This window comes from Euprymna scolopes, chromosome 20 (genome assembly GCF_053919585.1).
Source record: "Euprymna scolopes isolate OS-2025 chromosome 20, ASM5391958v1, whole genome shotgun sequence".
Taxonomy (NCBI): domain Eukaryota; kingdom Metazoa; phylum Mollusca; class Cephalopoda; order Sepiida; family Sepiolidae; genus Euprymna; species Euprymna scolopes.
The window spans coordinates 34,345,939-34,362,228 of NC_136501.1; positions in this window are offsets into that span (position 1 = coordinate 34,345,939).

Sequence of the window (16,290 nt, forward strand, 5' to 3'; positions counted from 1 at the left end):
CTGTACATGTTCCATAGCTCTTTCATTCCTTTCCGTATCTATATTTAGGATTGTTTTATAATAACATTCCATTACGAGTCTATTTTTCCTTAGCTGTCCATTTCTTCCTTCGCGTTTTTATTTTAAATTGGTCATTTGGCTGTGCTGTTTCGTCGGCATCATTTTTCCCCTGAGATGAGAAATTATACTAAACTGTTCACTGTCCATCTTGTCTGTGTTTCTGAAATTAGAAAGTGGGCCAGCATTTGCAGGATGACGACCAGGTCCCCTATGCTGGCTACCAAGGAAGCACCTGCCAGTCATGACACATATATCTTTCTTCTGAGTCCTACGGTTTGTATTATCTGTATTAGACCTTTTTCATGTTGTAGTGTGTGTGGCTACGCAACCCAGAGTTGTTTTACCTGTGCTTCTGACGCAAAGTAGTGGATAGCTCTCGTATATATTGGAGATATTGTACACAATTATTATTATTATTATTAGTATTATTATTATTATTATTATTATTATTATTATTATTATTATTATTATTATTATTATTATTATTGGCTCACATTGAGCTTTCACACAAGTCAACAAACGATCTGATTGGAAACATGTGGTGTTCTCTGGAAGCTGAGTGACAACAAGGCTCCCCAGACATCCAGCTCTCTCCACCTCCTTCGATAGCATTTACAAATGAATTTGCATCATTGCAACAGCCTCTTACTATTGATTTCTTGCTGGCAGTGGCCATTGGTTTACACTGGAATTTGAGTGGCACTAAACCTCCTTAAGGTCCCAGTTCTCTTTGCGCTTGTCAAACCTAGGTCTGGCTAGTGCTCTCTCCTTTGTCTTTCAGTCCTTATTAACTCTTCTCGGCTCTTTGGTATGACTTTTTTATTGGGGGTGAGCGGTGATGAAACAATGGGGGGATGTATGATGGGGGTGTAGTACTTGTAGATATGCAGTTTTGGTGTTCTTCATTCTCTGTAACGCTTATTCGTTATATTGTCTGCTTGTATTATTCTCCACATTCAAGGGTGTCCTTAATATTTCCGTCGATTTCATTTTCGTTAGTCGTACTTTTGTAGTTATTCCTCTGACTCCAATTTCTGACATTCTTTTTTCGAAGTTTTTCGGAATTGTTCCTAGTGCTCCTACTATTATAGGTACTATTTTGATTTTCTTCACCATCTAAACCCCTTTTAACTCTCAGGCTAGCTCTGTGTATTTGCTTCGTTTCTGCTTTTCTTTCATACTCACCCTGTGGTCAGCTAGGACAGCAAAGTCTACGATTTGACAGGATTTTTCTTTCTTGTAAATTATTACGACATGTGGTCTTCTTGCTTGGATCTTTTGTCCGTCTGTATGTCCATGTCCCATAGGATTTTATGGTTCTCGTTTTCGAGTGCTGTTGCGGGTTTATGCTTGTATCATTTGTCTGTACGCTCAAAATGCAGTCGTTTGCACAATTCCAAGTGCACTACCCTCCCCACCTGGTCATGACTGTTTTTGTATTCATTTTGAGCCAGTTTACTGTATTCACTTGCTATATGGTTTATCGTTTCGTCTCTTTGTCCACATAGTCTGCATTTGCTGTTTTCTTGTGTTTTATAGATCCTTGCTTTAATATAGTTGGTTCTTATCGAGTTATCTTGTGCTGCAGTTATTACAGATTCAGTTTCTCGGTTTATATGTCCTTTTCGCATCCATGCCCAGGTGTTTTCGTTATTCTCATCTTTATGTCATTCTTATGAATCTTCCGTGGAGTTGTTTCTCTTCCCATTTATCTTTTTTTGTTTTGTCCTTTATCTCTCTGTTTTCTGGTTTGATGTTTTTTTTCAGTATCTCTCGCTGCCATAATTATCCTTTCCGTGTTTTTCATTATGTATTTTTCTATTTCTTTTTTCGTGTCCTTCACACAGTCATCTATACAGATCAGTCCTCTCACGCCATCTTTCCTTTTCACGTAGAGTCTGTCAATATCGCCTTTTGGGTGTAGTGCATTATGCATGGTCATGAGTTTCCTGGTTTTCTGGTTGAGTTGTCTCAGTTCTTTTGTCCACCCTATAAAACGTCCAGAGTATCTTACTAGTGATACTGCCCATGTATTTATACCTTTTATTAGGTTTCTGCTATATAATTTCGTTTCCAGGAGTTTTCTGTTCTCCTGAAGCATTCCTTTCTAATTTTCTCTTTCATTTCTGTTGCTCTGATGGTGTCAGCTTCCAGAATTCCCAAGTATTTATAGTCGTCTTGTTCTCCTAGTGTCCCCATTTCTGTTTGGTTGGGTAGTTCCAGCCTTCTGTCGTTTCCAGTTTTCCCTTTCTTATAACTAGTTGTGCGCACTTTTCATTCCAAATTCAATTTGTATATCTTGGCTGAAGATCCTGGTAGTGTAAATTAGTGTATCTATCTCCTTTTCGGTTCTTGCAAAAAGTTTCAGATCGTCCATATACATCAGGTGGTTCATTTTTTTCCTGTGTATTGGAGAACTTGTATACGGCTTGGCACTTTCTCAGAATACTGTTACAGGGCATCAGAGCTATGATGAACAGTAGTGGTGATAGTGAGTCTCCTTAGAAGATGCCTCTTTGTATGTTAATTTCTGTTATGTGTTGTCCATCAGCTGCCAATTCCAGTCTCCATGTTTTCATTGCATTTTCTATTACGTTGGTGATCCCGCTTGGTACTTTATACATTTTTAGGCATTCTATTATCCATGCTTGGGGATCCTGTCGTACGCTTTTTTGCAGTCGATCCATGCCAAGTCTAAATTCTTTCTCCTTCTTTTTACCTCCTTTAGGATCTTTTAATCTATATATAACAGGTCATGTGTTCCTCTTTTTCCTTTTTGGCATCCTTTATTATTAATTTTTTTATTATTATTATTATTATTATTATTATTATTATTTGTATTCACTAGGAGTTCTTACACATGCCGTCATCATGAATTACACTCTGAAACAACCAGCAGGCTGGAGCCTGAGTGAAAATAAGTCTCCTGAAATTCCTTTGGGTTGCCAGCCACTATTGATCATCACTGCAATCGGGTGGCAACAAGTATCTACGAGATCCGAGTCATCTAAGTACTCATTCAGTGGTGGTCTTGATAATGCATTCTATATATATTAGAAGTTAGTCTATTTTAGTTTGCAGTTAAACTTTTAATTTGAAGTTGAGATTTTTAAATTATTCTTTAGACATTTTTAATTTTACACCAGTCTGTTTTGTTTAAACCTGAATATTATATTTAAAAGTTCATCGTTATTGTTTACAAATGAACTTTATACTTTATATCATTTCTATTTAATGTTAGGGATTTTAATTTGAAGTTGGGGTTCTTTAAAATTTGCAGCTGAGCTTTTCAAGTTAAGCTTTTTAGTTAAACTGGTTTTGTTGGAACGTAAACTTTTTAGTGTGCATCAAATCAGATGACTTATTCAAAGAGTGCTAAAGGGAGATACACATACCTTACTTTTTATTGGGTAAAATATATATGTGTGTGGATAAAACGTACATACACACACAAGCACACACACACACACACACGCATATATGCATATATATATATATATATATATATATATATATATATATATATATATATATATATTCGTCTAGTCGTAAATAACCTACGGTAAATATATTATGAAATAGTCTATTAGACACCCTCCAGTCAGTAGACGTAATTCTAGTTTCATGACTATATTAGATATAAGTTATTATATTCGTTATTTCTAAATCTCTCTCTCCCTCCCTCTCTCTCTCGCTCTCTCTCTCTCTCTCTATATATATATATATATACAGTACTGTTTCGTTGTATCACAACTTTGTAGTGCTCAAGCCGCTTGTCTTTGTTTATAAACAAACACCGCATTTATAATTAGTAGCGAGTGAGATCATTTACAACGGAGGGACTTTAAAATAGTTCTAGTCATCCACGTACAGAAATGGTTCGTTGTATCAACATTGATCAGTGTGGCTAAGTTAGCATGTCTCCCTAGCCCAGGATTGAACCTAGAACCAGCGCGTTGATAGTTGGCAGTTCTACCTATAGACCCATGGGACCCATTCTCGTCCACCACTTATATATATATATATATATATATATATATATATATATATATATATATATATATATATATATATATATATATATATATATACTAGCAAAGATACCCATGCTTCGCACAGAGCTTTGTTGCGCACTCGGGTACCAAAATCTGTGGGCACCTTTCCAGTAAGTTGATGTTGTAAGAGCAACGATTGCATAAGGTGATTAACATTTTAACTACCTCTTGTAGTGACTGAAATTCAATCAGGAACTTCACAAAACATTTTCATCAAAAAGGAAGGTTACTTGATGTTACATAGTAAATTTTCATTGAAGTCATTTTCAACTCTTGCTTAAATTTTATCTTGCACATTCAATACTAAAAATTTACCACAATCAGATCATGTCAGTTTTTCCTCATATCCATTTCTCGAACTTTTCACTAACGAGCCTCAGGGTAAACTACATTTCTGCTGCTTTTATTTGGAGCCAGAATGTAGAGTTTTTCTGAACTTCCTGTCCGGCTGATGGAGACGTAGAACATACCGTGACTGAAGCAGTCTGATGTCAAGTCTACGCCAATGGTGTTAAATGTCTGACCTTGACTTTTGTTTATGCTCATTGCAAAACACACCTTCACAGGAAATTGGAGTCTCCGGAATTTAAATGGAAGTACTGAGTCCGATGGAACTAAGGGGATCCTTGGCAGTAGAACGGTTTCGCCTTTGTAGGGACCACAGGAAATGGTGGCCTCAAGTACATTGGTGTGCAATCTGGTGATAACACATCTGGTTCCGTTTGTTATTTTTGGCGGTTCCAAGGATCGAAGAATCATGATTGGCGATCCAATTTTGAGATTTAAAATGTGTGGAGGCATTCCAGATATCTCCAAAGAGTTTAAAAACTCCACAGGGTAGTGAACAGCTTCATATTCATTAGTAGCTGAATCAACTGACTTGTATTGCTTTGTGTCTCCTGGAAATTCATCCATTATTGAATTGTTCAAATGATTCACATTGCTGTTTAATGGCGAAATAATAGCCCTCTCAGCAAGCCAATCCGGTGATTTTCCATTGTTTTGCAGGTCTGGGTACACTTTGTCTTTCAGTTGCTTCTGATTACCGACACATTTACCAAGCGCAGTTGGAATCTTAATTGTGTCAGGTGAAGAAATGATAGGAAACTGACCATTACCGATTTGGAGAAGCAATTTTGAGAAGTCTGCTGCAGCTGTGTTATCAGAGATATAGGCTCTCATATTAGTAGTCAGTCTCTTCACTATAACGTGCCTCCAGAGATAGGATTGTTTCAAACTTGCATTGACAATGTTAGCCCTTGTGCCATTTTTAACCACTGGGAGGATTTGATGGAAATCACCGCAAAATAAGGTTGGAATGCCACCCATGGGATTCTTGTTTCCTGTGATGTCTTGCAGTGTTCGGTCAATTGCTTCATAAGCACTCTTGTGCGTCATTGGGGCTTCGTCTACAATGATTTCAGAGGTGTCTCTAATTACATTTGCCAAGGCTGAGTTACCAGTAATTTTGCAAACTGGCTGATCCATTCGATGAGTATCCAAGGGTACTTTAAAAGTGCTGTGAAGAGTGCGGCCACCTTGTAGTAGAGTAGCAGCAATGCCACTGAATGCTGTTGCAAGCACAATCTTTCTCATGGATCTAATCTTTGCAAGGATCAAATTGATTACAAAAGTCTTGCCCGTACCACCTGGAGCATCAAGAAACATCATGTTTTTGTTCATTTCACCTTGTGCTTCCAACATTGCCATGAATGAATTGTAAACTTCTCTTTGAGAATCGGTCAGTTTTTCTTGCATATTTTCTGCTTGTAGGGAAGTTCTTCAAGATTATAAGTAACTTCACGTTGATACTCTCTCGCGAGTCTTTCATCTCTCCCTTGCATTGGTGCAGGTAATCCATAGCTTGCCAATGGTTGACCGCACATAAGGAGAACTTTTTCTTCAATTAGACAAAGAGTTTTATTGTAGATGTCCTCATTAAAATCTGCTTCTGGATTGTTAACTTCTTGCCTGTATCTGTGAAGAATGTCTTCAGATATTACATCACGAAAAGCCATCCAGATCTCAAGAGGATTTCTTGGCTCACAGGCTGTTAAAATTATCACAAATAGGCTTCGCAAATTTGAAGGTGATTGAGTGGCACTTGCCTCTCCTACTGCTTGATGCAAGTGATGGTCATTTTCTAGAAGGCCTCGAGCAAGGCACGCTGCTCTGTATGTTTCAAACACCTGACCATTGTATGCTCGCAAATTTTGAAATGAAGTTGGACCAGCAACCTCATTGAGCAACAGGCGTAAGAAATAACACTCCCCTGCTTTTGGACTAATCGTGTAGATTCTCCCAATGCATGGTGCCTTCCATACATCATCATTTTCAGTACCTTCAACTTGTACCCCACGCATTCTTCTCATCCATTTCTTTGTCGATTTGTTCCAAGTGTAAAACTCAGGGACTTCTACGTATTTGAGACCCCTTGCAAAGTCATCCTCATGGCAGAGTTGAAAAAATGCTGTCAAAGTTGTGGCAGGCGGTGGACCTTGGGCTCGTTCCAGAGCAGTATCAGCTGAGAACATGACACGCTGCCCATTTTCAAGATGAACAGAAAGTTGTACAATTGGGGGGAAATGTTCATGGATGGGATGTTCCAATATCCTCCAGGCTGCCTCTGAACTGCCGACATACCTTGCATTCTGGAACTGCTGGATCTCATCCACAATGTGACTTTGTACTTGGCCTTGTTGGTTAGCTGCTCCATCAGTTCTTTGTAGTTCAAACACTGCTTGATCACATCCTTTATTCACGTATTTGAGGACATATTTGATGCTTTGGATCGAGCTGCAAATTTCTACGTTAATGTGAGCGTTGAACTGCTGAAGGAGGACCTTGTTGTACGGAACAATCCACTGGTTTGTTATTTCTTGATTAACATACCGACCATTTCTCTTCATCCTTATTGTACCAGTCTGGCCTCCATCTTCTGGTTTTCTTCGCCTGTACTTGGGGTAAGAGTCTTGGCCTTGCTTGGTACACTGAAGAAATTCTTTTGGGTATTTTTTGGAACATTTGTTGTCAATCATACATGGACAATTTGGATTAAATGGTCCACAAGGTCCATGCACCATATGTGCCATCACTTTAGCATGAAGATCAGGATCTTCCTCTTTGTCAGGGATCTCTGCAGATATGCAGAGATCCATTTTTTCTGGTAGAAGTTTGTCCTCTGGGGCCTGCCAGGTGAGGATGTGTGCATGCGGCAGTCCTCTTTTTTGATATTCAATACTGTACAGGAAAGCCCTCAACCTACCAAATCCTCCCTTTTTAATAAATTCAAGTAACTTTTTTAGCTTCTGCCTGAAAACCCTGGCAACAATATCTGGACGATCCTGAGGGTCTTGCCCTTGAAGACAATTTTCTGTAATTTCTGTCCACTTTGGATTTGTTGTGAACATGATGAAGAGGTCGGCTCGGCCCATTCGCCGAACATATGCCATGGCATCACTTTGACGCTCAAACATGTATCGAGGGCCTCCTGTATAAGTTGCCGGAAGTACAACTCGTTGACCAAACTGTTCTGGATTCCCATCCTCCCTAAGAATTGAATCTCTCAAGTTGCTATAATTGTCAGCTCTCAGGGTCTGTTGCTCACGCCTCAGAAACTGTAAACGTTCTGTTTCAATCTTGCAGTACACATCCACCAGCCATTGTTGAAATAGCCTTCAGTATCAGAGAAAATAGTTTCCAGGCCGAGTCATTAAATGGTACGAATAAAATTGCTGTTGGGTAACTTTTCGCCCATTGGATGCCTTCATGTAGATGTTGTAAGATGGAGAACCATAGGGGTATATTAACGGGTACATTAAAGTATCGTAGAGGGGATGTAGTTCGGAGATCCATTTTAATGTATCATTTCTAAAACGCAAGACAATATCCCGGTTAGCTGTTGGTTCATTCTCCATTAATATTCCAATCTCATACGTTGTTGTTGGAGCATTGAATCGCCGTGGATGCTCTTCTTGCGGCCTTCGGTCTTCCCTTATGACAACTTTATGTTCTACCAAGTGTTCTTCTTCAATCCTCCTCTTTGTTGTTTTCAGCTGACAAATAAAGCTGTTGTTCTCATGTAAAAATTCAGTCAGACTTTGGAGAATGTCTCTATTGAGTCTACTGTCACGTCCCCGATTATGTAGTTCCTCTTCCAGACTATCCAAGAAGTAGACTTGAATAAACTTTGCTGTTTCATCTTCAGGTGGTAAAAGACTCCCAATCTGGTGGCAAACCTGGCCTCGAATTCTAAAAGAAGGATTCCACCCATGTACTGCCGCAATTTTTTGACCAAATGATGTCATTGCAAAACAATTGTTATAACTGCGTAGATTTTGCAGAAAATCTTTAGAGATCGGACCATTGCCGGAGAGCAAATCTTGAAGCAACTGAGGCAGTGGTGGAAAGCTATCAAGCACAACTTTGCCAGAAGAACAACAACAACCAGGGGTTTCTCCTTTAAATTTTACAGCTGAGCAATGTTGACATACTTTGTCCATTTTTCCTATATCAGCTGTAGTGAGAGAGTCATTTTTGTTGTAGAGCAATCCTTTTCTATTGCAGTGTTCTATTTCATGGTGTCTCAAAGCAGTCATTCGTTGTCTAGCTGCCTCGTTTTCTGTCAATTGCTGGGGCAAAGTCATACTCTTTCTCCATGCAGCCTCTCGTTGTTGCCCTTGGTATAGGCGAAAGCTTCGTTGGGTTTCCGATTCATTCTGATGTCGTTGAGCCACTCTCAACTGACCTTGTGTACGTCTACTTACCTCATATAATTCATTCGATCGTAATATTGCTTCTCTTTCCAGTGCATATCTTTGCCTTTCTTGAATTTCATCTTGTGATGAATTTAACCGCCTTACAGCATGTCTAGTTCTGTCAGCTTCACGTTGGGTTTCTCTTTCCAAATCTGACAGTCTTGCTCTCCTTTCTCTTTGACGTATCCTGTTAAGTTCTAGACGTCTTTCTCTATCTGAATTGTTTTCATTGGAGCGAATTGCAGCAACTCTTAGTCTATTAGCTTCCAATCTTCCCATTCTTTCTTCCTCACTTTCGTTTCTACTTCGTTTGGGTGGCATAATTTCGGTTTTAAACGGAATTGTTTAACGATATTAATGATTGTAAATTAATTAAGCGTAAAGGAAATGTATACTAACTGAAATGGACGAACTATAAATAATATTTCTGAATAGTACAATTATAAACAATTATATTGTAGCTATTTACTATGCCTCCCCACGGGACAGAGTTAGACACCAGGGTCGTTTTTTAACGTGGAGAAAAGGTACAAAAATAAAAATTGTCTCAGTCGTGAAGGATTTCTCCTCCACCGAAAGAGAACAAGAAAATGAAGTGCAGCATCTGAAGAACAGATACTACACTTTGATCTTGACCAAAAGGAATGAATAAAAGCGACCTACGTGTGACTCATTACTTCCGGGTGTAAACGTCACAGTCTAAAAGTAATAATTAAAAAAAAAAAGTAAATGTAAAATAAATGTAATACCAACTTAGGTTAACTAAGTAAACAGTACAATTAAAACAGTTCTATTAAAACAAATAATTACTAAGATCTAGGTAATTGTTAGTCTCATTGTTATGGTTTTAAAGAAAAAAATGTGTAAAAAAAGTTCTGCTTTTGTGAGTACGTGTATTTCTTTTAAATTACATAACCTTTTTATTTTATTATTTTAAATTTATATATTTTGTTAGTAAACTGGAAGAAATTCAGTTGAATAAAACCTTGTTCGTGTTCTTTACGTTAAACTCATATTTTTATAAAAGGTTCATCCGGTTTAAAGAAAGCACTAAGTTTAAATAAGACTGGAAATAACTAATTCAATATATAAATAGAAAAATGAAATAAATATAAGCTTTAAGTCTTAAGATAGTAATAATCAAAATGTAATAAATTATTTGTAGTTCAAATCTATGATAAGACAGGCTTTCGAAATAGGCTCGACCAGAAAGATTAAATTGGAACGAAATTATAATCTCCGTGCCATTTTCAAAACAACCCAACAAAAGTAACGATATCCTGCAGTTGGTTAAATGACAATGGTTGTAAGAAAAATGTAAAAGAAAATGCGCTTATCTGTTTATTTTGCCCTTTTTTATTTAATTAAAAAAAAAAATTGGCTATAACTGGAAGAGAGCGTTATGTTTTGGGGGTTGTTTAAAAAATAGAATGGAAATAAAGTTAGTTCCGTTTTAATTGTCTTTAATTGCGGCAAGCGCTAACAAAATCGAAAAATCACTGTTTACATTCGAAATGTTAACTTTTATAGGTTTACAGGTTTGCTGACAAGGCTGGGGGTGTTTAATACAATTATTTTACTAAATTGATTTTTTTCATTTAAAAATAAAATTATTTATTTTTTAATAAAGTTTTATTTTAAAATATTTGTTTTTGTTTATTTATATAAAATTACGATAGTTGAATTGTATTCTTTCAATTATATTGGCAAGTAAAATATAAAAGATTAAAACGGAACGAAATTGAAATTTCCATTACATTTTCAATACAATCCCAAAACATAAAGCTTTGCTCGCCAATGAATTGTTTTGATAATATACGTAAAGTGAAATAAATCGAATATAAAATTAAATGAAAATATATTAAATAATTAAATGTTAAATAGATTTTGTAAATAGTACAGTTGAAATGATTAGAATATTTCCAATATGTAATAAGGTCGAGGTAATTAGTTAAACAGATTTAATATAATGTGATATGCAAATGAGCATAAGTCATTCGATATGGGGGTGGTTTGTAGACTAGTATATAAAGAAATTAGGCAAAGATTCTAATGTCTCCTATAACAGAAACATCCTAAAATGGGGTCTAATGTTTCTCTACCAGGAGAGATCTACCGTCTTACCTCCTTTATATTTCGTTGATGATGGAGAGCTGTACACACAGACAGAAACACACGAACCCTATTACTTTATAAATATATAGATAGATAGATATATATATATATATATAATACATTATAAATTTAAGTAAAATCCCCAAAATATACAGAAATATATATAGTTATTTTTCAATTATACAGAAATATATATAGTTATTTTTCAATTAAATAAGAACTAAATATTATATATATAAAATAATTATATATTCTCTTTATACCATGACATTTCGAAGCATGAAATTATTATTGTATTATGCTTCCTCCTCATGTGTTCAGACTAATATATTCTGAACTGTCCTTACTTACCCGAATTACTTTTTTCGAATTATTTATACAGTACTTATATATATATATATATATATATATATATATATATATATATATATATATATATATGTGTGTGTGTGTGTGTGTGTGTTTGTTATCCACTCCGTTCTTAGAACTCTCTCTAATCATCTCCAAAACCTATCCTTTTACACCCCCTCTCTTAACAGAAACCTGAATGTTGTAATCAAATTTAAATCCATAAAAACATTAAACTTGCTTCACGCCAATCTTGGCAAAGTATATTTTCTCTCCGCTATAATTTAAAATTGTCTTGTAACTTTTTAATCTTTACATTTTTTGCCTGATGCGATCAATTATAATCTAAACGGTCTGAACATCGTAGCAAGATATCACTGTATTTAAATAAAGAAAAATAAAAAAAAAACTTTGATTTGCTCTCTTTGATTAAGCACTATGAACGGCCTTTGTTGAAATTAAATTATTCTTACTTAATTTTTGCATATCTTTCAACCTAGCATATATATATATATATATATATATATATATATATATATATATATATGTGTGTGTGTGTGTTTGTGTGTGTGTCTGAGTGTGTGTGTATTCCAGGTGAAACATATCCAAAAGTAAAAACCGTTGAATTCAAAGAGACTCGTGATAGTGTTCAATAGCAGGTTAATATTTTGATAGTAAACAAAATGATCATAAGTTGTTACAATATATTTACTGTTTCAGTCGTAAATATATATTTTGTAAAATAGTGTTCTGTTAAAAGACTCGGCTCGAGTAAGACTAGAGGTTCATTTTCGTCTGCGCAACATTGCAAAAATTTCGAAAAATAACCAATAAAATGTGTTAAATCTATATTTTGGAGATTCTGTACGTTAAATTACGTATGCATGTAACAGGACGAATGATGTATGGATCTTTATAGATACTGTTGTGGAGACACCCACTAATTAACATAGGTGGGTGAGTGAGATATATAAAGGTATCGATCATCAATACCGGGAGAGTTCGGCAACCGACCGCCAAATAGGCAAGACGCCTATATTGCCTCCAGTAAGACATGCAACACGCCACCTGCCGGAATATCTCCAACTGAATATATCTGAAGACATGTAAATATGTACATAACTTTTCTTTCTAATATATTATTGTATACCTTTACTTTCCGTGTTCTTGTTAATTATTTGTGCAGAAACAACGGTGGCGACGGGAATTCGAAAAAAGACTTAGGCGGGATAAAATCCACTATTAAAACGCAACAGCGGCGTCAAGAATTTGAAAAAAAACTTACCCATTAAACACATCACAAAAAGACTTACGCAGTAAACACAACAGTGGCCTCGAGAATTCGAAAAAAGACTTACGCGGGAAAATCCACTACTAAACTCAACAGTGGTGTACGAAAAATACGTACTCGGAGAAAAAAAGTATCTACTGTTGAACACAACACTAACATCGAGGAATTCGAAAAAAATTTACTCGAGAATTCACTGTAAACACAGCGACCATATTCGAAAACTAGTTTACGCGGAAAGTTAGCACGGTCGAAAAAAAAACAAACAAATCAAAAGAAAAACAAACGAAAGTAACTTCAAAAATTTGTCGAGCGAAGATTTACTCAAAACAAAAGAAAAACAAACGAAGGTAACTCTAAAATTGTCGAGCGAGATATACGAACACTGGATACTTGAAGTCAAAATACCAATAACCATTTCAAAGTGACTACGAAAGTCAAAGAAAAAGAAAGGCGGTTTCGCTAGTACACTGTGAACTAAATTATGCAAATTGTCTTGAAGGAGAAAAGTGATTTTTTTTTCAGTTGTACCAAGAAAGGATTTTTTCTTGTACATAATCGAAACTTAACGGACTAAGAGAAAAATAGAATACATTTTTTATCCCTCAATAGAAAAGGGAAAAAGAAAGTGTCAACGCAAAAAATAAGATATCGATCGAATTCGGTTGACAAAAAAAAAAAGAAAAAAGAAGCGAACCTAAAATTGGTTGTTCGTAATTATTGTAAAAAGTGAATTAGTAGAATAGACTGTTTTTTCTAATCTTTGGAAAAAAACAAAACAAGATGGAGGAATTTGCTAAAATAATGACATAGTTCATGCAGAATAAGCATGTCTTACAAAAAGATCAGCAAACGCGATACGTAGAAAGAGACGAAAGACAAAATGAACGACTTATAAAATGCCTAGAAAGACAGGAAGAAATGTTCGCGCAGATGCAACTTGAACAGAAAGAACTATTAGAAAGATTAACAGCTAATTCCGAACAAGAAAGTAATACAACCTTCTCCAACACAACAATTGTTAACAGCATAGATGTATTCACATACGTACCGGAAGAGGATACAACTTTTGATGCATACTTCAAGAGGTATGAAGATATTTTCGAAACAAACTGCGAAAACTGGTCAAATGGAAAGAAAGTAAGTTCATTACCTCGAAAGCTTGGTACCAGTGAACATTGGTAATTTGTTGATTCCATATTGCCAAGGAGACCTAATCAGTTAAATTTCGCTGAGACCATAAAGCTTCTTAAGGAGTTATGGGACCGAACATATCTCTTTTTCACAAGAGATGATCATGTATGAATCTTAAGAAAATTGATGTGCAGGACGATCTGACATACGCGTCAGTAGTAAACAAAAACTGCGACAACTTCAAATTATCGGGAATCACGTTGGACGATTTCAAATGCTTAATCTTTGCACAGGATCTAGTATCCACAAAAAATTCAGAGATCCGAAGACGCGTTCTCTCAAAATTAGAGACAAAACAAGGCCTGCCATTGCAGAAATTAGCAGAAGATTGCCAAAGGGCAGTATCACTAAAAAAAGATTCCAGGGATATAGAAGAAGCAGGAGTGGCCTACATTAGGAAGATTAAAAATCCTTTCAGAAACTCAGGACAAAGAAATTTTGAGACTAGTCAAAATTTAAAAAAAATACCCAAATTATAAATACTCAAATGATAACAACTACAGAAAACGAAATTACGATAATAGTCAATATAATAACTACAGGAAACGAAATTACAATAATAATCAAATGAATTATAAAAAGACAGTATCAGGTAATAATTGCAGAAGATGTGATGAAAAACATTTGGAAAGGGATTGTCTTTACAAAAATATCAGGTGCTACAATTGCGATGAAGTCGGACATAAGAGTGTTTGCTGCAGAACAAAAAAATAGAGTACACCAAATGAGAACAAACGACAAAAGGAAAAATAATTTACGAAAATATGTATCAGTAAATATTTTCGACGAACAAGTGAAATTACAGCTTGACTCTGGGTCGGATTTGTCGTTAATAAACGTCTACACTTGGAAAAAGCTGGGTAAACCGACTCTTCAAAAGTCAAGTAAAGGTGCACGAACAGTGACAGGAGACGAAATAAAATTCGAGGGAGAGGTCATCCTGCCCATTAATTTAAATGGCACGACGAAGAAATTAAAAAAAATTTTCGTAATTAAAGAAAGCGAGAACTTACTGGAAATTGACTGGATTGAAAAATTCAATCTTTGGGATAAATTAATGAATGCTTTTTGGAGAAAAATAACCAGTTGCACCGCAACATCAGAAAATATTAAAAACGATCTAAAAAAAATTCCAGAAATATTTACTACTGGACTGGGAAGATGCAATAAATTTAAGGCTTCCTTCGAGCTAAAACAGGCTGCAACATCGGTGTTTAAGAAAAAGCGGAACGTACCGTTCGCCGGTTTAGATAAAGTAAATAGCGAGCTAGATAGACTCGAAAAAAATAGGCATCTTATCGAAAATCGAAACTAGCGTCTGGGCAGCCCCTACGGTGTACGTAAAAAAAGTCGGAACAAATTCGAGTCTTTGCAGACTTTTCTAAGGGCCTAAACGATAAATCAAAAGACCACCACTACCCTTTACCAATGCCTGAGGAGATATTTGCCAGACTAAGTGGTGGCAAAATCTTTTTAAAACTAGATTTATTTGACGCCTATTTACAAATTTTGATGGAAGAAGAATGCTACAAAGATATTATGCATTAGCACGCACAAAGGGTTGTTCAAATACAACCGTCTACCCTTCGGATCAAAGTCGCGCCGGCGATTTTCCAACAAGCAATGGATACAATGCTGAACGGAATAGATTGTGCTTGTGCATACCTCGATGACATAATTATCAGAAGCGCGTCCATACGTGAACACCAAGAGCATATAAAAGAAGTATTCACAAGAATAAATGAATACGTATTCAAGGTGAAAGAAAACAAATGCGAATTTTGTTTAGACGAAATCAAATATTTAGGGCAAATAATAAATAAAGACGCCCAGACCCGGAAAGATCGACAGCAATTAAAAACATGCCGGCACCACATAACGTGACGACTCTACAGAGCTTCTTAGGTCTCGCAAACTACTACCAAGTATTTATCAAAGGAATGCACGACCTAAGAGCTCCGCTTAACGAAAGAAAAACCATGGATATGGACAAAAGAATGTCAAGACACATTTGAGAAAACTAAAAATACACTGACGTCCGATCAAATTTTAACCTATTACGACCCGAAATTAGAAATAAGTGTTGCGAGCGACGCGAGCTCATATGGTATAGGAGCATGTATACAGTACATTCTGCCAGATGGATCGAAGAAACTTATAGCTCACGCCTCAAGGACACTACTTCCGGCAGAAAAGGCTTACTCTCAAATAGAAAAAGAGGGGTTAAGCATTATTTTTGCGGTGACGAAATTCCACCGTTACCTGTACAGGAGACACTTTATACTGTAAACAGATCACAAGCCCCTAGTGAAAATCTTCGGCTCAAAAAACGGCTTGCCAGTATATACGGCGAATCGCCTACTCCGTTGGGGTACGATTTTGCTAAATTATGACTTTCAAATAAAACATCTGGATTCGAAAAAAATAGGTCATGCGAATGGCCTGTCAAGGCTTATACCGAAAATGGAGGAAA